The sequence below is a fragment of the Ranitomeya variabilis genome, chromosome 2 (genome assembly GCF_051348905.1).
Source record: "Ranitomeya variabilis isolate aRanVar5 chromosome 2, aRanVar5.hap1, whole genome shotgun sequence".
Taxonomy (NCBI): Eukaryota; Metazoa; Chordata; class Amphibia; order Anura; family Dendrobatidae; genus Ranitomeya; species Ranitomeya variabilis.
Window position 1 is genome coordinate 1,106,998,787 of NC_135233.1, and position 21,432 is coordinate 1,107,020,218.

At 44.8% G+C, this 21,432-nt stretch overlaps 6 non-coding genes across 6 annotated transcripts; all 6 read right to left on the reverse strand.

Annotated features, from left to right (window-relative positions):
- Positions 1-13,494: 13,494 nt before the first annotated feature.
- On the reverse strand, positions 13,495-13,568 carry TRNAN-GUU (transfer RNA asparagine (anticodon GUU)). Its single transcript has one exon. It is a non-coding gene; the product is annotated as a tRNA-Asn (tRNA).
- A 1,375-nt stretch (positions 13,569-14,943) lies between these two features.
- TRNAN-GUU (transfer RNA asparagine (anticodon GUU)) lies at positions 14,944-15,017 on the reverse strand. The gene has a single exon. It is a non-coding gene; the product is annotated as a tRNA-Asn (tRNA).
- A 1,377-nt stretch (positions 15,018-16,394) lies between these two features.
- TRNAN-GUU (transfer RNA asparagine (anticodon GUU)) lies at positions 16,395-16,468 on the reverse strand. Its single transcript has one exon. It is a non-coding gene; the product is annotated as a tRNA-Asn (tRNA).
- A 1,378-nt stretch (positions 16,469-17,846) lies between these two features.
- Positions 17,847-17,920, reverse strand: TRNAN-GUU (transfer RNA asparagine (anticodon GUU)). Its single transcript has one exon. It is a non-coding gene; the product is annotated as a tRNA-Asn (tRNA).
- A 1,375-nt stretch (positions 17,921-19,295) lies between these two features.
- On the reverse strand, positions 19,296-19,369 carry TRNAN-GUU (transfer RNA asparagine (anticodon GUU)). The gene has a single exon. It is a non-coding gene; the product is annotated as a tRNA-Asn (tRNA).
- A 1,379-nt stretch (positions 19,370-20,748) lies between these two features.
- TRNAN-GUU (transfer RNA asparagine (anticodon GUU)) lies at positions 20,749-20,822 on the reverse strand. The gene has a single exon. It is a non-coding gene; the product is annotated as a tRNA-Asn (tRNA).
- Positions 20,823-21,432: the final 610 nt, after the last annotated feature.

Here is a 21,432-nt window from a genome sequence, read left to right on the forward strand (position 1 = left end):
TCTCTCCCTTTCATTCAGTGGGCCATAGAAAGCCTATTTATTTTTTCCGTGATTTGTGTTCTAAATTCTACCTCAACACAAAAACACTACATCAATCAGTGGGAGAAAAATATTGGCCTCAGTCAGGGCTTGTGTGCCACTGCTGTGTGTGCTATCTCTCATTCAGTGGGCTATAGCAAGCCTATTTTTTTTTTTTTTTTTTTTTTTTTAATATTATTTGGTTTCTAAAGTCTCCCTGAAAAAAAAAAAAAAACCTAAAAAAACAGTGGGAGAGTAATATTGCCCTTTCAGCTTGTGTGCCAGTCTTGACTCCTGGGTGTGCCACCTCTCTCCCTCTCATTCAGTGGGCCATAGAAAGCCTATTTATTTTTTTTTTTTAATATTATTTGGTTTCTAATTCTCCCTGAAAAAAAAAAAAAAAACCTAAAAAAACAGTGGGAGAATAATATTGCCCTTTCAGCTTGTGTGCCAGTCTTGACTCCTGGGTGTGCCACCTCTCTCCCTCTCATTCAGCGGGCCATAGAAAGCCTATTTATTTTTTTTTAAAAATATTATTGGGTTTCTAAAGTCTCCCTGAAAAAACAAAAAATACATAAAAAAACAGTGGGAGAGTAATATTGCCCTTTCAGCTTGTGTGCCAGTCTTGACTCCTGGGTGTGCCACCTCTCTCCCTTTCATTCAGTGGGCCATAGAAAGCCTATTTATTTTTTTTTTTAAATATTATTGGGTTTCTAAAGTCTCCCTGAAAAAAAAAAAAAAACCTAAAAAAACAGTGGGAGAGTAATATTGCCCTTTCAGCTTGTGTGCCAGTCTTGACTCCTGGGTGTGCCACCTCTCTCCCTCTCATTCAGTGGGCCATAGAAAGCCTATTTATTTTTTTTTTAAAATATTATTGGGTTTCTAAAGTCTCCCTGAAAAAAAAAAAAAAAACCTAAAAAAACAGTGGGAGAGTAATATTGCCCTTTCAGCTTGTGTGCCAGTCTTGACTCCTGGGTGTGCCACCTCTCTCCCTCTCATTCAGTGGGCCATAGAAAGCCTATTTATTTTTTTTTTTAAATATTATTGGGTTTCTAAAGTCTCCCTGAAAAAAAAAAAAAACCTAAAAAAACAGTGGGAGAGTAATATTGCCCTTTCAGCTTGTGTGCCAGTCTTGACTCCTGGGTGTGCCACCTCTCTCCCTCTCATTCAGTGGGCCATAGAAAGCCTATTTATTTTTTTTAAAAAATATTATTGGGTTTCTAAAGTCTCCCTGAAAAAACAAAAAATACATAAAAAAACAGTGGGAGAGTAATATTGCCCTTTCAGCTTGTGTGCCAGTCTTGACTCCTGGGTGTGCCACCTCTCTCCCTTTCATTCAGTGGGCCATAGAAAGCCTATTTATTTTTTCCGTGATTTGTGTTCTAAATTCTACCTCAACACAAAAACACTACATCAATCAGTGGGAGAAAAATATTGGCCTCAGTCAGGGCTTGTGTGCCACTGCTGTGTGTGCTATCTCTCATTCAGTGGGCTATAGCAAGCCTATTTTTTTTTTTTTTTTTTTTTTTTTAATATTATTTGTTTTCTAAAGTCTCCCTGAAAAAAAAAAAAAAACCTAAAAAAACAGTGGGAGAGTAATATTGCCCTTTCAGCTTGTGTGCCAGTCTTGACTCCTGGGTGTGCCACCTCTCTCCCTCTCATTCAGTGGGCCATAGAAAGCCTATTTATTTATTTTTTTTAATATTATTTGGTTTCTAATTCTCCCTGAAAAAAAAAAAAAAACCTAAAAAAACAGTGGGAGAATAATATTGCCCTTTCAGCTTGTGTGCCAGTCTTGACTCCTGGGTGTGCCACCTCTCTCCCTCTCATTCAGCGGGCCATAGAAAGCCTATTTATTTTTTTTAAAAAATATTATTGGGTTTCTAAAGTCTCCCTGAAAAAACAAAAAATACATAAAAAAACAGTGGGAGAGTAATATTGCCCTTTCAGCTTGTGTGCCAGTCTTGACTCCTGGGTGTGCCACCTCTCTCCCTTTCATTCAGTGGGCCATAGAAAGCCTATTTATTTTTTTTTTTAAATATTATTGGGTTTCTAAAGTCTCCCTGAAAAAAAAAAAAAAACCTAAAAAAACAGTGGGAGAGTAATATTGCCCTTTCAGCTTGTGTGCCAGTCTTGACTCCTGGGTGTGCCACCTCTCTCCCTCTCATTCAGTGGGCCATAGAAAGCCTATTTATTTTTTTTTTAAAATATTATTGGGTTTCTAAAGTCTCCCTGAAAAAAAAAAAAAAACCTAAAAAAACAGTGGGAGAGTAATATTGCCCTTTCAGCTTGTGTGCCAGTCTTGACTCCTGGGTGTGCCACCTCTCTCCCTCTCATTCAGTGGGCCATAGAAAGCCTATTTATTTTTTTTTTTAAATATTATTGGGTTTCTAAAGTCTCCCTGAAAAAACAAAAAATACATAAAAAAACAGTGGGAGAGTAATATTGCCCTTTCAGCTTGTGTGCCAGTCTTGACTCCTGGGTGTGCCACCTCTCTCCCTTTCATTCAGTGGGCCATAGAAAGCCTATTTATTTTTTCCGTGATTTGTGTTCTAAATTCTACCTCAACACAAAAACACTACATCAATCAGTGGGAGAAAAATATTGGCCTCAGTCAGGGCTTGTGTGCCACTGCTGTGTGTGCTATCTCTCATTCAGTGGGCTATAGCAAGCCTATTTTTTTTTTTTTTTTTTTTTTATATTATTTGGTTTCTAAAGTCTCCCTGAAAAAAAAAAAAAAACCTAAAAAAACAGTGGGAGAGTAATATTGCCCTTTCAGCTTGTGTGCCAGTCTTGACTCCTGGGTGTGCCACCTCTCTCCCTCTCATTCAGTGGGCCATAGAAAGCCTATTTATTTTTTTTTTTTTAATATTATTGGGTTTCTAAAGTCTCCCTGAAAAAACAAAAAATACATAAAAAAACAGTGGGAGAGTAATATTGCCCTTTCAGCTTGTGTGCCAGTCTTGACTCCTGGGTGTGCCACCTCTCTCCCTTTCATTCAGTGGGCCATAGAAAGCCTATTTATTTTTTTTTTAAAATATTATTGGGTTTCTAAAGTCTCCCTGAAAAAAAAAAAAAAACCTAAAAAAACAGTGGGAGAGTAATATTGCCCTTTCAGCTTGTGTGCCAGTCTTGACTCCTGGGTGTGCCACCTCTCTCCCGCTCATTCAGTGGGCCATAGAAAGCCTATTTATTTTTTTTTTAAAATATTATTGGGTTTCTAAAGTCTCCCTGAAAAAACAAAAAATACATAAAAAAACAGTGGGAGAGTAATATTGCCCTCTCAGCTTGTGTGCCAGTCTTGACTCCTGGGTGTGCCACCTCTCTCTCTCTAATTGTGGGCCATAGAAAGCCTTTTTTTTTTTTTTTTTTAATATTATTTGGTTTCTAAAGTCTCCCTGAGAAAAAAAAAAAAATAAATTAGGTGGGAGATTAATATTGACATTAGTGCTTGAGTGACAGTCCTGCGTGTGTGTCATCTCTGTGATTTTGTGCCACAGAAAACAGAGTGTGTAACATTGTGCCTGATTTTCCTTGTGGTCTCACCAACCTGTTAAGGGATATTGAAATCATACTGAAGTTATAGCTCACCGTGTAAGTTGTTTGACAGCAACAAATAAAGTTACTTTGGTTAAGATTTTAAAACAATGAGGAAGTCTGGTGCAAGAGGTCGTCGTGGGCGTTCATTGTCAGCTGGTAATGATGGTAGTGGTAGAGGAGCATCAGGTGGTCGTGGGGATAAAAATATTCCACCTAAGTCTGGAGCTGTGGAGCCAGTTTCGTCGTCAGGCTACACAAGGCCTCGAACGCTCTCTTTTCTGGGAGTAGGAAAACCGCTTTTAAAGGCGGAGCAGCAACAGCAAGTTTTGGCTTACATTGCAGACTCAGCCTCTAGCTCTTTTGCCTCCTCTTCCGAAACTGGTAAATGTAAAAGCAGCGCGTCGCTTGTGGATGTTCACGGTCAGGGACAAGTCGCTTCCTTGTCCTCCTCAGCAAAAACTACAACAAGAGAGAAGGATGCAGCAGGCGACACAACGGGTCACTCCATGGAGCTCTTTACACATACCGTCCCTGGCTTAGAAAGTGAAACATTTAACAGGCCATGCCCATTACAAGTATATTCTGACATGGAGTGCACTGATGCACAGCCACAGCCAGAGTACTATGCTGCTCCTTTGACTCAGACCACCACATTGCCCTCTCAGGGTACAGATCCACAATCAGACCCTGATGAGACTATGTTGCCCCGCCACGAACGCTATACCACCGACCGACACAGTGACACAGACGAAGTTGCACACGAGCTCGAAGAGGAGGTAATAGATGACCCAGTTATTGACCCCGATTGGCAGCCATTGGGGGAACAGGGTGCAGGCGGCAGTAGTTCAGAAGCGGAGGTGGAGGAGGGGCCGCAGCAGGCATCAACATCGCAACAGGTTACATCTGCCGGGCCCGTATCTGGCCCAAAACGCGTGTCAAAGCCAAAACCTGTTGGAGCACAGCGTTGCCATCCGGTTAAAGCTCAGTCTGCAATCCCTGAAAAGGGATCCGAGTCTAGGAAGAGTGCAGTCTGGCATTTTTTTAAACAACATCCAACTGATCAGCGCAAAGTCATCTGTCAAAAATGTTCAACTAGCTTAAGCAGAGGTCAGAATCTGAAAAGTCTAAATACTAGTTGCATGCATAGACACTTAACCACCATGCATTTTCAAGCCTGGACTAACTACCAAACGTCCCTCAAGGTTGTAGCACCCTCGGCCAATGAAGCTAGTCAGCAACGCAACATCCCTTCCGTCACTGTAAGGCCACCATTTTCCGCACCACAGGCAGTATCTGTGCAGGTTTCTTTGCCAGCCAAAAGCAGTCAGGGTCAGGGAATCACCAGTTTTGTAGGAGGAAATATTGCATCTAGGGCACCGGCGGAAACAATACCGTCTCCAACCGTCTCTCAGTCTGCCATGTACACCGGCACACCCGAAAGTTCCACGATCTCCAGCTCTCCAGTCCAGCTCACCCTACATGAGACTCTGGTTAGAAAAAGGAAGTACTTATCCTCGCATCCGCGTACACAGGGTTTTAACGCCCACATAGCTAGACTAATCTCGTTAGAGATGATGCCCTACCGGTTAGTTGAAAGCGAAGCTTTCAAAGCCCTGATGGAGTACGCTGAACCACGATACGAGCTACCCAGTCGACACTTTTTTTCCAGAAAAGCCATCCCAGCCCTGCACCAGCATGTTAAACAGCGCATCGTCCATGCACTCAGGCAATCTGTGAGTACAAAGGTGCACCTGACTACAGATGCATGGACCAGTAGGCATGGCCAGGGACGTTATGTGTCCATCACGGCACACTGGGTGAATGTGGTGGATGCAGGGTCCACAGGCGACATCAATTTAGGGACAGTTGTGCCTAGCCCACGGTCTAGGAAACAGTTGGCTGTAGGCGTTCGCACCCCCTCCTCCTCCTCCTCCTCGTCCTCCTGCAGAAGCTACAGCTCTTCCACAGAACGCAGTCTGCCAACCACTCCATCGGCAGATGACACTGTTGCACACCAGTTGTCCCATTATGGGCCAGCTACTGCCAAGCGTCAGCAGGCTGTATTGGCTATGAAGTGCTTGGGCGACAATAGACACACCGCGGAAGTTCTGTCCGAGTTCTTGCAACAAGAAACGCAGTCGTGGCTGGGCACAGTAGATCTTGAGGCAGGCAAGGTAGTGAGTGATAACGGAAGGAATTTCATGGCTGCCATCTCCCTTTCCCAACTGAAACACATTCCTTGCCTGGCTCACACCTTAAACCTGGTGGTGCAGTGCTTATTGAAAACTTATCCTGGGTTCTCCGACCTGCTCCTCAAAGTGCGTGCACTTTGCTCACATATCCGACGTTCGCCTGTACACGCCAGCCGTATGCAGACCTATCAGCGGTCTTTGAACCTTCCCCAGCATCGCCTAATCATAGACGTTGCAACAAGGTGGAACTCAACACTGCACATGCTTCAGAGACTGTGCGAACAGAGGCGTGCTGTTATTTATTTGTGGGAGGATACACGGGCAGGCAGTAGGATGGCAGACATGGAGTTGTCAGGTGTGCAGTGGTCTAAGATACAAGACATGTGTCAAGTCCTTCAGTGCTTTGAGGAATGCACACGGCTGGTTAGTGCAGACAACGCCGTAATAAGCATGAGCATCCCCCTAATGCGTCTGCTGATGCAAAGTTTGACGCACATAAAGGAGCAGGCGTCTGCACCAGAGGAAGAGGAAAGCCTTGATGACAGTCAGCCATTGTCTGGTCAGGGCAGTGTACAGGACGAGGTAGCGGGCGAAGAGGAGGTGGAGGACGAGGAGGATGATGGGGATGAGTATATTTTTAATGCCGAACCTTTCCCGGGGGCACAGGAATTTGGTTGCGTGTCACGGCCGGGTTCTGGTTTTTTGAGGGACACAAGTGACGTAGATTTGCCTGCAACTGCCCCTCAACCAATCACAACCGGAGATTTGACAACTGGAACTTTGGCCCACATGGCGGATTATGCCTTACGTATCCTAAAAAGGGACACACGCATTACGAAAATGATGAACGATGACGATTACTGGTTGGCCTGCCTCCTTGATCCACGCTATAAAGGCAAATTGCAAAATATTATGCCACATGAGAACTTGGAACTAATATTAGCAACCAAACAATCAACTCTTGTTGACCGTTTGCTTCAGGCATTCCCAGCACACAGCGCACGTGATCGTTCTCACACGAGCTCCAGGGGGCAGCAGACTAGGAGTGTTAGGGGTGCACACATCAGAAGTGGCATTGGACAGAGGGGTTTTCTGACCAGGTTGTGGAGTGATTTTGCTATGACCGCAGACAGGACAGGTACTGCTGCATCAATTGAAAGTGACAGGAGACAACATTTGTCCAGTATGGTTACTAACTATTTTTCATCCCTTATCGATGTTCTCCCTCAACCGTCATTCCCATTTGATTACTGGGCCTCCAAATTAGACACCTGGCCAGAATTGGCAGAATATGCATTGCAGGAGCTTGCTTGCCCGGCAGCAAGTGTCCTATCAGAAAGAGTATTCAGTGCTGCAGGTTCAATATTAACCGAAAAAAGGACTCGTCTGGCTACCCAAAATGTTGACGATCTAACATTCATTAAAATGAACCACAACTGGATTTCGAAATCTTTTGCCCCACCTTGCCCGGCCGACACCTAGCTTTCCTATGAAAAGCTCTTGCCTGTGAATTACTTTTCTAATGTCTAATTTGCTGCAGCTGATTGTACAGCATACGACATGTTTACACCTCCCTAAATGGCAAAACTCCCCACACGGGGCCGTGGTATCGCGACTTGGCGCAAGCACCCGTGAGACTGCTGTTTGTCTGAAGAGGTGGGTGTGCTCGCTTTTGGTTGACGGCATTGCTACTGGGTCCCTCATAGTACAATGTAGTGTCTCTGGCGGTGGTGGTGCGCACCCAACGTCAGACACACCGTTGTAACATGAGGGGCCCTGGGGCGGTCCCGCCGGCCTCAAGAGAGTTCCCCCCTACCCCAGCTCAAAATGTGCTCTACCACGTGCAAAATTATGTCGCACAGCTCCACCAATCTTTAGTCTATTCGCTGACATCATTCAATGTCTGGCACTGACAATACAAATTTGTAGACATCTATGATGCAACTTAAAGTAGTCTGTGTCTGTGTCCTATATTGGCACCATTAAATAGTTACTGCCAAATTACTATGTCAGAAACTCAGTAGATGAGCCCACCCCTGTACCTAAGTATGCCACCTTTTTTTTTTGTTTTGGTTGTTTTGCGAGACATTAACATCTATTTATATTTTGGGAGTACTGGGACAGACACTCCTTGCACTACTCCTCCACTCACCACCAAGCTGCCTGTGTATCCATGTAACCGCTGTAAAACTGCCATGAGCCTATTGTTTGTTATTTTAGGCCTTTGATAGCCTGTCTGCGGCCCCTACTTGCAATACTCCTCCACTGACCACCAAGCTGCCTGCCCGTGTATCCATGTAACCGCTGTGAAACTGCCATGAGCCTATTGTTTGTTATTTTAGGCCTTTGATAGCCTGTCTGCGGTCCCTACTTTAAATACTCCTCCACTGACCAGACCACTGCTGCCCGTGTACCCCTGGAACCAATTATAAAGTGCCTACAGCCAGCCCATTTTTTTATGTTAGGCCTTTGAAGCCTGTCTGCGGTCCCTACTTGCAATACTCCTCCACTGACCACAATGCTGCCTGGAGTGCCTGCCTGTGTATCCATGTAACCGATGTAAAACTGCCATGACTGCCTACTGTTTGTTATTTTAGGCCTTTGATAGCCTGTCTGCAGCCCCTACTTGCAATACTCCTCCACTGACCACCAAGCTGCCTGCCCGTGTATCCATGTAACCGCTGTGAAACTGCCATGAGCCTATTGTTTGTTATGTTAGGCCTTTGATAGCCTGTCTGCGGTCCCTACTTTAAATACTCCTCCACTGACCAGACCACTGCTGCCCGTGTACCCCTGGAACCAATTATAAAGTGCCTACAGCCAGCCCATTTTCTTATGTTAGGCCTTTGAAGCCTGTCTGCGGTCCCTACTTTAAATACTCCTCCACTGACCACCAAGCTGCCTGCCCGTGTATCCATGTAACCGCTGTAAAACTGCCATGAGCCTATTGTTTGTTATTTTAGGCCTTTGATAGCCTGTCTGCGGCCCCTACTTGCAATACTCCTCCACTGACCACAATGCTGCCTGGAGTGCCTGCCTGTGTATCCATGTAACCGATGTAAAACTGCCATGACTGCCTACTGTTTGTTATTTTAGGCCTTTGATAGCCTGTCTGCAGCCCCTACTTGCAATACTCCTCCACTGACCACCAAGCTGCCTGCCCGTGTATCCATGTAACCGCTGTGAAACTGCCATGAGCCTATTGTTTGTTATGTTAGGCCTTTGATAGCCTGTCTGCGGTCCCTACTTTAAATACTCCTCCACTGACCAGACCACTGCTGCCCGTGTACCCCTGGAACCAATTATAAAGTGCCTACAGCCAGCCCATTTTCTTATGTTAGGCCTTTGAAGCCTGTCTGCGGTCCCTACTTTAAATACTCCTCCACTGACCACCAAGCTGCCTGCCCGTGTATCCATGTAACCGCTGTAAAACTGCCATGAGCCTATTGTTTGTTATTTTAGGCCTTTGATAGCCTGTCTGCGGCCCCTACTTGCAATACTCCTCCACTGACCACAATGCTGCCTGGAGTGCCTGCCTGTGTATCCATGTAACCGATGTAAAACTGCCATGACTGCCTACTGTTTGTTATTTTAGGCCTTTGATAGCCTGTCTGCAGCCCCTACTTGCAATACTCCTCCACTGACCACCAAGCTGCCTGCCCGTGTATCCATGTAACCGCTGTGAAACTGCCATGAGCCTATTGTTTGTTATGTTAGGCCTTTGATAGCCTGTCTGCGGTCCCTACTTTAAATACTCCTCCACTGACCAGACCACTGCTGCCCGTGTACCCCTGGAACCAATTATAAAGTGCCTACAGCCAGCCCATTTTCTTATGTTAGGCCTTTGAAGCCTGTCTGCGGTCCCTACTTTAAATACTCCTCCACTGACCACCAAGCTGCCTGCCCGTGTATCCATGTAACCGCTGTAAAACTGCCATGAGCCTATTGTTTGTTATTTTAGGCCTTTGATAGCCTGTCTGCGGCCCCTACTTGCAATACTCCTCCACTGACCACAATGCTGCCTGGAGTGCCTGCCTGTGTATCCATGTAACCGATGTAAAACTGCCATGACTGCCTACTGTTTGTTATTTTAGGCCTTTGATAGCCTGTCTGCAGCCCCTACTTGCAATACTCCTCCACTGACCACACCAATGCTGCCCGTGTACCCCTGGAACCTATTTAAAAGTTCATAGAGCCTAGTTATATATTTTATTTACTATTAATAAGGCCATGATGGACTACGCTGTACCACGCTACAAGCTAACCAGTCGACACTTCTTTTGCGAGAAAAGCCATCCCAACCCTCCACCAGCATGTAGAAGACCGCATTGTCCATGCACTCTGGCAATCTGTGAGTACAAAGGTGCACCTGACAACAGACGCATGGACCTGTAGGCATGGCCACGGAAGATTACGTGTCCATTACGGCGCAATGGGTTAATGTGGTGGATGCATGGTCCACAGGGGACAGCCTACTAAGTCTGTCTGCAGTCCCTAATTCAAATTGTCCTCCACTGTCTAAATCGGAACTTCCACCTTCTGGCTTTCGGCCTATAGTATCAGAAATTAAACTGCATTTGGCCTTCAACTTTGGTTAGGGCCTACTAACGGCTTCTGCCCCTCCCTGGTGTTGCCCTCAACTAAATAAAGCTGAGCTTCAACCTTCCGGCTCTCATTATGTGGTTTAAAAAAAAAAAATGGTGGTTAGGGCCTACTAACGGCTTCTGCCCCTCCCTGGTGTTGCCCTCAACTAAATAAAGCTGAGCTTCAACCTTCTGCTCCAAATTACCATTTTAAAAAATGCAATAGGCTTTTCAGGCCTACTAAAGGTGTCTGTCTGTGTGCCCCTCCCTGGTGTTGTCCTCAACTAAATAAAGCTGAGCTTCAACCTTCCGGCTCTCATTATGTGGTTTTAAAAAAAAAAATGGTGGTTAGGGCCTACTAACGGCTTCTGCCCCTCCCTGGTGTTGTCCTCAACTAAATAAAGCTGAGCTTCAACCTTCCGGCTCTCATTATGTGGTTTTAAAAAAAAAAATGGTGGTTAGGGCCTACTAACGGCTTCTGCCCCTCCCTGGTGTTGTCCTCAACTAAATAAAGCTGAGCTTCAACCTTCCGGCTCTCATTATGTGGTTTTAAAAAAAAAATGGTGGTTAGGGCCTACTAACGGCTTCTGCCCCTCCCTGGTGTTGCCCTCAACTAAATAAAGCTGAGCTTCAACCTTCTGCTCCAAATTACCATTTTGAAAAATGCAATAGGCTTTTCAGGCCTACTAAAGGTGTCTGTCTGTGTGCCCCTCCCTGGTGTTGTCCTCAACTAAATAAAGCTGAGCTTCAACCTTCCGGCTCTCATTATGTGGTTTAAAAAAAAAAAATGGTGGTTAGGGCCTACTAACGGCTTCTGCCCCTCCCTGGTGTTGTCCTCAACTAAATAAAGCTGAGCTTCAACCTTCCGGCTCTCATTATGTGGTTTTAAAAAAAAAATGGTGGTTAGGGCCTACTAACGGCTTCTGCCCCTCCCTGGTGTTGCCCTCAACTAAATAAAGCTGAGCTTCAACCTTCTGCTCCAAATTACCATTTTGAAAAATGCAATAGGCTTTTCAGGCCTACTAAAGGTGTCTGTCTGTGTGCCCCTCCCTGGTGTTGTCCTCAACTAAATAAAGCTGAGCTTCAACCTTCCGGCTCTCATTATGTGGTTTAAAAAAAAAAAATGGTGGTTAGGGCCTACTAACGGCTTCTGCCCCTCCCTGGTGTTGCCCTCAAGTAAATAAAGCTGAGCTTCAACCTTCTGCTCCAAATTACCATTTTAAAAAATGCAATAGGCTTTTCCGGCCTACTAAAGGTGTCTGCCCCTCCCTGGTGTTGTCCTCAACTGAACAAAGCTGAGCTTCCACATTCTGGCTTTCGCCCTATACTATCAGATATTAAACTGCATTTGGCCTACTAGTGTGGTTAGGCCCTTGAAACAGTGTCTGCTGCTCTTGGGTTTGCTACTCCACTGAACAAAGCAATGCCGCCTGTTTAGTCCTGTTACCAATTTTGAACTGCATGTAGCCTACTTTATTCTTTGGCCCTATATCTGTTTCCTCCTCATCCTGCCCATTGCCCAGCCACTGCTAAATGAGTCTGCTGGTACATTGACCTAGACCACTACATTCCCCTTGTACTCTACACAGCCAGAATCTGTCCCTGCTGAAAGTAAGGTTCCCCTTCCCGCATGTTATACCACCTTACACAGGGACAAAGAGGAAGGTGCAGATGAAAGTGCAGGTTCCTTCATCAGGTGGGGGGGCATACTCGTTGGCGACGTCACTGGCACAGGGCCCCTCAGAGTACGCAAAAGTGTCGCTGCTGGTGGGAGGCGCCCCCGCCATGCAAACACACCGCCGTACTTTGAGGGGCCCTGTGCCAGTGGCAATGCGAACGAGTGGGCCCCCCCCCTGCTTGCTCAGGATCACAGCACTTGCAACTTTTAAATACTTACCTTTCCCTGCAACACCGCCGTGACGTAGTCCGCATTTCCTGGGCCCACGAAAAACTTGAGCCAGCCCTACTCCCCCCACAACTTTCACCCAATTCCCTATGCCCAACTATTATTATACAGTTAATTAAGATTGGCAAGCTTCAGAAACAAGAATGGATGTTTTTGGCATTAAAATGGGCACTGTAGGTGTTTTCCTGGCCTCCACTCACTGCCGACTATGCTTCCCCATTGACTTGCATTGGGTTTCGTGTTTCGGTCGATCCCCGACTTTTAGCGATAATCGGCCGACTGCACTCGACTCGACTCTGGACAAAATCGGGTTTCCCAAAACCCTACTCGATCTTAAAAAAATGAAAGTCGCTCAACCCTACTTTTCACCATTGGTGTTGCATTTATTCTCTTTTAATGTTTTGTGTTAAGGCTCATGCTCTACTCTCTTCTTACAGTTTAGCAACCACAGAAAGGAGGAAAAAAAAAGACCAGGAGGCCTTCACGACCTCTCAGCATTTTCGATAAACAAACCAACCCATAAAAGTTCAACGGTTCTCCTTGGGATTGTGCTACATCACAACTTTTTTCTACAAACTATGCAAGTTTTTTCACTGTCCCCGGTTTGATTCTCCATGTGCATAGAAAGGGTTTGCTAGAAAGTTGCTCGACTGTATTTGTAGGTCACCAATCACGTTGTGGACTCCTTAAATGTTCTTCAAGTATGGGAAAACGGAGTCCACACTTAAAAAAAAAAAAAAAAAAAAAAAAGCAATGTCATCTGTGACTGTATATGAAAATTGTGACCTGGTGTGACGTGAAACTGACGTCAAGTTTCACAGGTTTGGGGGATTAGCTCAAGTGGTAGAGCGCTCGCTTAGCATGCGAGAGGTAGCGGGATCGATGCCCGCATTCTCCAATGCTACCATTGGATTCCTTTTTCGCAGAGTTGAATGAATCATTTTTACCATCTGCCCGTGGCACCCACGGCCAAACCTAGGAGGCTTTCGACAGTGGCCAAAACAATCCTTCGATAGCTCAGCTGGTAGAGCGGAGGACTGTAGCTCTAAATTAGCAATCCTTAGGTCGCTGGTTCAATTCCGGCTCGAAGGAAGTTTTGTTTATCTTATCTCATACAGAAAGTTTTTCTCCAGTTTGCCTCGTGAATTCAAAACATAGTCAGCAAAATGGCTTTTACATGAGAGAGATGCTCAGCACCAATGCAAAAACTTCTCCAACTGTGCAACGTCTCTGGGTGGACTGCAAAAGGGTGCGACGTCCCTGGGTGGACTCGAACCACCAACCTTTCGGTTAACAGCCGAACGCGCTAACCGATTGCGCCACAGAGACCCAATGGACCACAATTTTTGCCTGCACCTTAAGCAAGGTCAGACACCGTTTCTTCAAATGATTTTCAACAATATGACTAAAGGAAACAGAAAAAAACAAAGAAATAATTGCAAAACACCAAGAATAATCTAGTTGCCAACAGATAAGAAATGGCTGATAAATTACACGACACAGACCAGAAGGCAGACAGTAATTAGACTTCGACTCTAAGCATCCAACACTACGAGCAGAGTGGCGCAGCGGAAGCGTGCTGGGCCCATAACCCAGAGGTCGATGGATCGAAACCATCCTCTGCTAAAAGGTTGTGTTTTATACTTTTCATCATTACATTGCATCCAAATGCTTCTGTCAACAGAAAGTTTAGTGTTATTGCAGAAAATGTCAAAAAAACGTACACTTCCGAAAGCGTTGGTGGTATAGTGGTGAGCATAGCTGCCTTCCAAGCAGTTGACCCGGGTTCGATTCCCGGCCAACGCATGTCTTGCTTTTCACCATTGGTGTTGCATTTATTCTCTTTTAATGTTTTGTGTTAAGGCTCATGCTCTACTCTCTTCTTACAGTTTAGCAACCACAGAAAGGAGGAAAAAAAAAGACCAGGAGGCCTTCACGACCTCTCAGCATTTTCGATAAACAAACCAACCCATAAAAGTTCAACGGTTCTCCTTGGGATTGTGCTACATCACAACTTTTTTCTACAAACTATGCAAGTTTTTTCACTGTCCCCGGTTTGATTCTCCATGTGCATAGAAAGGGTTTGCTAGAAAGTTGCTCGACTGTATTTGTAGGTCACCAATCACGTTGTGGACTCCTTAAATGTTCTTCAAGTATGGGAAAACGGAGTCCACACTTAAAAAAAAAAAAAAAAAAAAAGCAATGTCATCTGTGACTGTATATGAAAATTGTGACCTGGTGTGACGTGAAACTGACGTCAAGTTTCACAGGTTTGGGGGATTAGCTCAAGTGGTAGAGCGCTCGCTTAGCATGCGAGAGGTAGCGGGATCGATGCCCGCATTCTCCAATGCTACCATTGGATTCCTTTTTCGCAGAGTTGAATGAATCATTTTTACCATCTGCCCGTGGCACCCACGGCCAAACCTAGGAGGCTTTCGACAGTGGCCAAAACAATCCTTCGATAGCTCAGCTGGTAGAGCGGAGGACTGTAGCTCTAAATTAGCAATCCTTAGGTCGCTGGTTCAATTCCGGCTCGAAGGAAGTTTTGTTTATCTTATCTCATACAGAAAGTTTTTCTCCAGTTTGCCTCGTGAATTCAAAACATAGTCAGCAAAATGGCTTTTACATGAGAGAGATGCTCAGCACCAATGCAAAAACTTCTCCAACTGTGCAACGTCTCTGGGTGGACTGCAAAAGGGTGCGACGTCCCTGGGTGGACTCGAACCACCAACCTTTCGGTTAACAGCCGAACGCGCTAACCGATTGCGCCACAGAGACCCAATGGACCACAATTTTTGCCTGCACCTTAAGCAAGGTCAGACACCGTTTCTTCAAATGATTTTCAACAATATGACTAAAGGAAACAGAAAAAAACAAAGAAATAATTGCAAAACACCAAGAATAATCTAGTTGCCAACAGATAAGAAATGGCTGATAAATTACACGACACAGACCAGAAGGCAGACAGTAATTAGACTTCGACTCTAAGCATCCAACGCTACGAGCAGAGTGGCGCAGCGGAAGCGTGCTGGGCCCATAACCCAGAGGTCGATGGATCGAAACCATCCTCTGCTAAAAGGTTGTGTTTTATACTTTTCATCATTACATTGCATCCAAATGCTTCTGTCAACAGAAAGTTTAGTGTTATTGCAGAAAATGTCAAAAAAACGTACACTTCCGAAAGCGTTGGTGGTATAGTGGTGAGCATAGCTGCCTTCCAAGCAGTTGACCCGGGTTCGATTCCCGGCCAACGCATGTCTTGCTTTTCACCATTGGTGTTGCATTTATTCTCTTTTAATGTTTTGTGTTAAGGCTCATGCTCTACTCTCTTCTTACAGTTTAGCAACCACAGAAAGGAGGAAAAAAAAAGACCAGGAGGCCTTCACGACCTCTCAGCATTTTCGATAAACAAACCAACCCATAAAAGTTCAACGGTTCTCCTTGGGATTGTGCTACATCACAACTTTTTTCTACAAACTATGCAAGTTTTTTCACTGTCCCCGGTTTGATTCTCCATGTGCATAGAAAGGGTTTGCTAGAAAGTTGCTCGACTGTATTTGTAGGTCACCAATCACGTTGTGGACTCCTTAAATGTTCTTCAAGTATGGGAAAACGGAGTCCACACTTAAAAAAAAAAAAAAAAAAAAAAAGCAATGTCATCTGTGACTGTATATGAAAATTGTGACCTGGTGTGACGTGAAACTGACGTCAAGTTTCACAGGTTTGGGGGATTAGCTCAAGTGGTAGAGCGCTCGCTTAGCATGCGAGAGGTAGCGGGATCGATGCCCGCATTCTCCAATGCTACCATTGGATTCCTTTTTCGCAGAGTTGAATGAATCATTTTTACCATCTGCCCGTGGCACCCACGGCCAAACCTAGGAGGCTTTCGACAGTGGCCAAAACAATCCTTCGATAGCTCAGCTGGTAGAGCGGAGGACTGTAGCTCTAAATTAGCAATCCTTAGGTCGCTGGTTCAATTCCGGCTCGAAGGAAGTTTTGTTTATCTTATCTCATACAGAAAGTTTTTCTCCAGTTTGCCTCGTGAATTCAAAACATAGTCAGCAAAATGGCTTTTACATGAGAGAGATGCTCAGCACCAATGCAAAAACTTCTCCAACTGTGCAACGTCTCTGGGTGGACTGCAAAAGGGTGCGACGTCCCTGGGTGGACTCGAACCACCAACCTTTCGGTTAACAGCCGAACGCGCTAACCGATTGCGCCACAGAGACCCAATGGACCACAATTTTTGCCTGCACCTTAAGCAAGGTCAGACACCGTTTCTTCAAATGATTTTCAACAATATGACTAAAGGAAACAGAAAAAAACAAAGAAATAATTGCAAAACACCAAGAATAATCTAGTTGCCAACAGATAAGAAATGGCTGATAAATTACACGACACAGACCAGAAGGCAGACAGTAATTAGACTTCGACTCTAAGCATCCAACACTACGAGCAGAGTGGCGCAGCGGAAGCGTGCTGGGCCCATAACCCAGAGGTCGATGGATCGAAACCATCCTCTGCTAAAAGGTTGTGTTTTATACTTTTCATCATTACATTGCATCCAAATGCTTCTGTCAACAGAAAGTTTAGTGTTATTGCAGAAAATGTCAAAAAAACGTACACTTCCGAAAGCGTTGGTGGTATAGTGGTGAGCATAGCTGCCTTCCAAGCAGTTGACCCGGGTTCGATTCCCGGCCAACGCATGTCTTGCTTTTCACCATTGGTGTTGCATTTATTCTCTTTTAATGTTTTGTGTTAAGGCTCATGCTCTACTCTCTTCTTACAGTTTAGCAACCACAGAAAGGAGGAAAAAAAAAGACCAGGAGGCCTTCACGACCTCTCAGCATTTTCGATAAACAAACCAACCCATAAAAGTTCAACGGTTCTCCTTGGGATTGTGCTACATCACAACTTTTTTCTACAAACTATGCAAGTTTTTTCACTGTCCCCGGTTTGATTCTCCATGTGCATAGAAAGGGTTTGCTAGAAAGTTGCTCGACTGTATTTGTAGGTCACCAATCACGTTGTGGACTCCTTAAATGTTCTTCAAGTATGGGAAAACGGAGTCCACACTTAAAAAAAAAAAAAAAAAAAAAAAAGCAATGTCATCTGTGACTGTATATGAAAATTGTGACCTGGTGTGACGTGAAACTGACGTCAAGTTTCACAGGTTTGGGGGATTAGCTCAAGTGGTAGAGCGCTCGCTTAGCATGCGAGAGGTAGCGGGATCGATGCCCGCATTCTCCAATGCTACCATTGGATTCCTTTTTCGCAGAGTTGAATGAATCATTTTTACCATCTGCCCGTGGCACCCACGGCCAAACCTAGGAGGCTTTCGACAGTGGCCAAAACAATCCTTCGATAGCTCAGCTGGTAGAGCGGAGGACTGTAGCTCTAAATTAGCAATCCTTAGGTCGCTGGTTCAATTCCGGCTCGAAGGAAGTTTTGTTTATCTTATCTCATACAGAAAGTTTTTCTCCAGTTTGCCTCGTGAATTCAAAACATAGTCAGCAAAATGGCTTTTACATGAGAGAGATGCTCAGCACCAATGCAAAAACTTCTCCAACTGTGCAACGTCTCTGGGTGGACTGCAAAAGGGTGCGACGTCCCTGGGTGGACTCGAACCACCAACCTTTCGGTTAACAGCCGAACGCGCTAACCGATTGCGCCACAGAGACCCAATGGACCACAATTTTTGCCTGCACCTTAAGCAAGGTCAGACACCGTTTCTTCAAATGATTTTCAACAATATGACTAAAGGAAACAGAAAAAAACAAAGAAATAATTGCAAAACACCAAGAATAATCTAGTTGCCAACAGATAAGAAATGGCTGATAAATTACACGACACAGACCAGAAGGCAGACAGTAATTAGACTTCGACTCTAAGCATCCAACACTACGAGCAGAGTGGCGCAGCGGAAGCGTGCTGGGCCCATAACCCAGAGGTCGATGGATCGAAACCATCCTCTGCTAAAAGGTTGTGTTTTATACTTTTCATCATTACATTGCATCCAAATGCTTCTGTCAACAGAAAGTTTAGTGTTATTGCAGAAAATGTCAAAAAAACGTACACTTCCGAAAGCGTTGGTGGTATAGTGGTGAGCATAGCTGCCTTCCAAGCAGTTGACCCGGGTTCGATTCCCGGCCAACGCATGTCTTGCTTTTCACCATTGGTGTTGCATTTATTCTCTTTTAATGTTTTGTGTTAAGGCTCATGCTCTACTCTCTTCTTACAGTTTAGCAACCACAGAAAGGAGGAAAAAAAAAGACCAGGAGGCCTTCACGACCTCTCAGCATTTTCGATAAACAAACCAACCCATAAAAGTTCAACGGTTCTCCTTGGGATTGTGCTACATCACAACTTTTTTCTACAAACTATGCAAGTTTTTTCACTGTCCCCGGTTTGATTCTCCATGTGCATAGAAAGGGTTTGCTAGAAAGTTGCTCGACTGTATTTGTAGGTCACCAATCACGTTGTGGACTCCTTAAATGTTCTTCAAGTATGGGAAAACGGAGTCCACACTTAAAAAAAAAAAAAAAAAAAAAGCAATGTCATCTGTGACTGTATATGAAAATTGTGACCTGGTGTGACGTGAAACTGACGTCAAGTTTCACAGGTTTGGGGGATTAGCTCAAGTGGTAGAGCGCTCGCTTAGCATGCGAGAGGTAGCGGGATCGATGCCCGCATTCTCCAATGCTACCATTGGATTCCTTTTTCGCAGAGTTGAATGAATCATTTTTACCATCTGCCCGTGGCACCCACGGCCAAACCTAGGAGGCTTTCGACAGTGGCCAAAACAATCCTTCGATAGCTCAGCTGGTAGAGCGGAGGACTGTAGCTCTAAATTAGCAATCCTTAGGTCGCTGGTTCAATTCCGGCTCGAAGGAAGTTTTGTTTATCTTATCTCATACAGAAAGTTTTTCTCCAGTTTGCCTCGTGAATTCAAAACATAGTCAGCAAAATGGCTTTTACATGAGAGAGATGCTCAGCACCAATGCAAAAACTTCTCCAACTGTGCAACGTCTCTGGGTGGACTGCAAAAGGGTGCGACGTCCCTGGGTGGACTCGAACCACCAACCTTTCGGTTAACAGCCGAACGCGCTAACCGATTGCGCCACAGAGACCCAATGGACCACAATTTTTGCCTGCACCTTAAGCAAGGTCAGACACCGTTTCTTCAAATGATTTTCAACAATATGACTAAAGGAAACAGAAAAAAACAAAGAAATAATTGCAAAACACCAAGAATAATCTAGTTGCCAACAGATAAGAAATGGCTGATAAATTACACGACACAGACCAGAAGGCAGACAGTAATTAGACTTCGACTCTAAGCATCCAACACTACGAGCAGAGTGGCGCAGCGGAAGCGTGCTGGGCCCATAACCCAGAGGTCGATGGATCGAAACCATCCTCTGCTAAAAGGTTGTGTTTTATACTTTTCATCATTACATTGCATCCAAATGCTTCTGTCAACAGAAAGTTTAGTGTTATTGCAGAAAATGTCAAAAAAACGTACACTTCCGAAAGCGTTGGTGGTATAGTGGTGAGCATAGCTGCCTTCCAAGCAGTTGACCCGGGTTCGATTCCCGGCCAACGCATGTCTTGCTTTTCACCATTGGTGTTGCATTTATTCTCTTTTAATGTTTTGTGTTAAGGCTCATGCTCTACTCTCTTCTTACAGTTTAGCAACCACAGAAAGGAGGAAAAAAAAAGACCAGGAGGCCTTCACGACCTCTCAGCATTTTCGATAAACAAACCAACCCATAAAAGTTCAACGGTTCTCCTTGGGATTGTGCTACATCACAACTTTTTTCTACAAACTATGCAAGTTTTTTCACTGTCCCCGGTTTGATTCTCCATGTGCATAGAAAGGGTTTGCTAGAAAGTTGCTCGACTGTATTTGTAGGTCACCAATCACGTTGTGGACTCCTTAAATGTTCTTCAAGTATGGGAAAACGGAGTCCACACTTAAAAAAAAAAAAAAAAAAAAAAAAAGCAATGTCATCTGTGACTGTATATGAAAATTGTGACCTGGTGTGACGTGAAACTGACGTCAAGTTTCACAGGTTTGGGGGATTAGCTCAAGTGGTAGAGCGCTCGCTTAGCATGCGAGAGGTAGCGGGATCGATGCCCGCATTCTCCAATGCTACCATTGGATTCCTTTTTCGCAGAGTTGAATGAATCATTTTTACCATCTGCCCGTGGCACCCACGGCCAAACCTAGGAGGCTTTCGACAGTGGCCAAAACAATCCTTCGATAGCTCAGCTGGTAGAGCGGAGGACTGTAGCTCTAAATTAGCAATCCTTAGGTCGCTGGTTCAATTCCGGCTCGAAGGAAGTTTTGTTTATTTTATCTCATACAGAAAGTTTTTCTCCAGTTTGCCTCGTGAATTCAAAACATAGTCAGCAAAATGGCTTTTACATGAGAGAGATGCTCAGCACCAATGCAAAAACTTCTCCAACTGTGCAACGTCTCTGGGTGGACTGCAAAAGGGTGCGACGTCCCTGGGTGGACTCGAACCACCAACCTTTCGGTTAACAGCCGAACGCGCTAACCGATTGCGCCACAGAGACCCAATGGACCACAATTTTTGCCTGCACCTTAAGCAAGGTCAGACACCGTTTCTTCAAATGATTTTCAACAATATGACTAAAGGAAACAGAAAAAAACAAAGAAATAATTGCAAAACACCAAGAATAATCTAGTTGCCAACAGATAAGAAATGGCTGATAAATTACACGACACAGACCAGAAGGCAGACAGTAATTAGACTTCGACTCTAAGCATCCAACACTACGAGCAGAGTGGCGCAGCGGAAGCGTGCTGGGCCCATAACCCAGAGGTCGATGGATCGAAACCATCCTCTGCTAAAAGGTTGTGTTTTATACTTTTCATCATTACATTGCATCCAAATGCTTCTGTCAACAGAAAGTTTAGTGTTATTGCAGAAAATGTCAAAAAAACGTACACTTCCGAAAGCGTTGGTGGTATAGTGGTGAGCATAGCTGCCTTCCAAGCAGTTGACCCGGGTTCGATTCCCGGCCAACGCATGTCTTGCTTTTCACCATTGGTGTTGCATTTATTCTCTTTTAATGTTTTGTGTTAAGGCTCATGCTCTACTCTCTTCTTACAGTTTAGCAACCACAGAAAGGAGGAAAAAAAAAGACCAGGAGGCCTTCACGA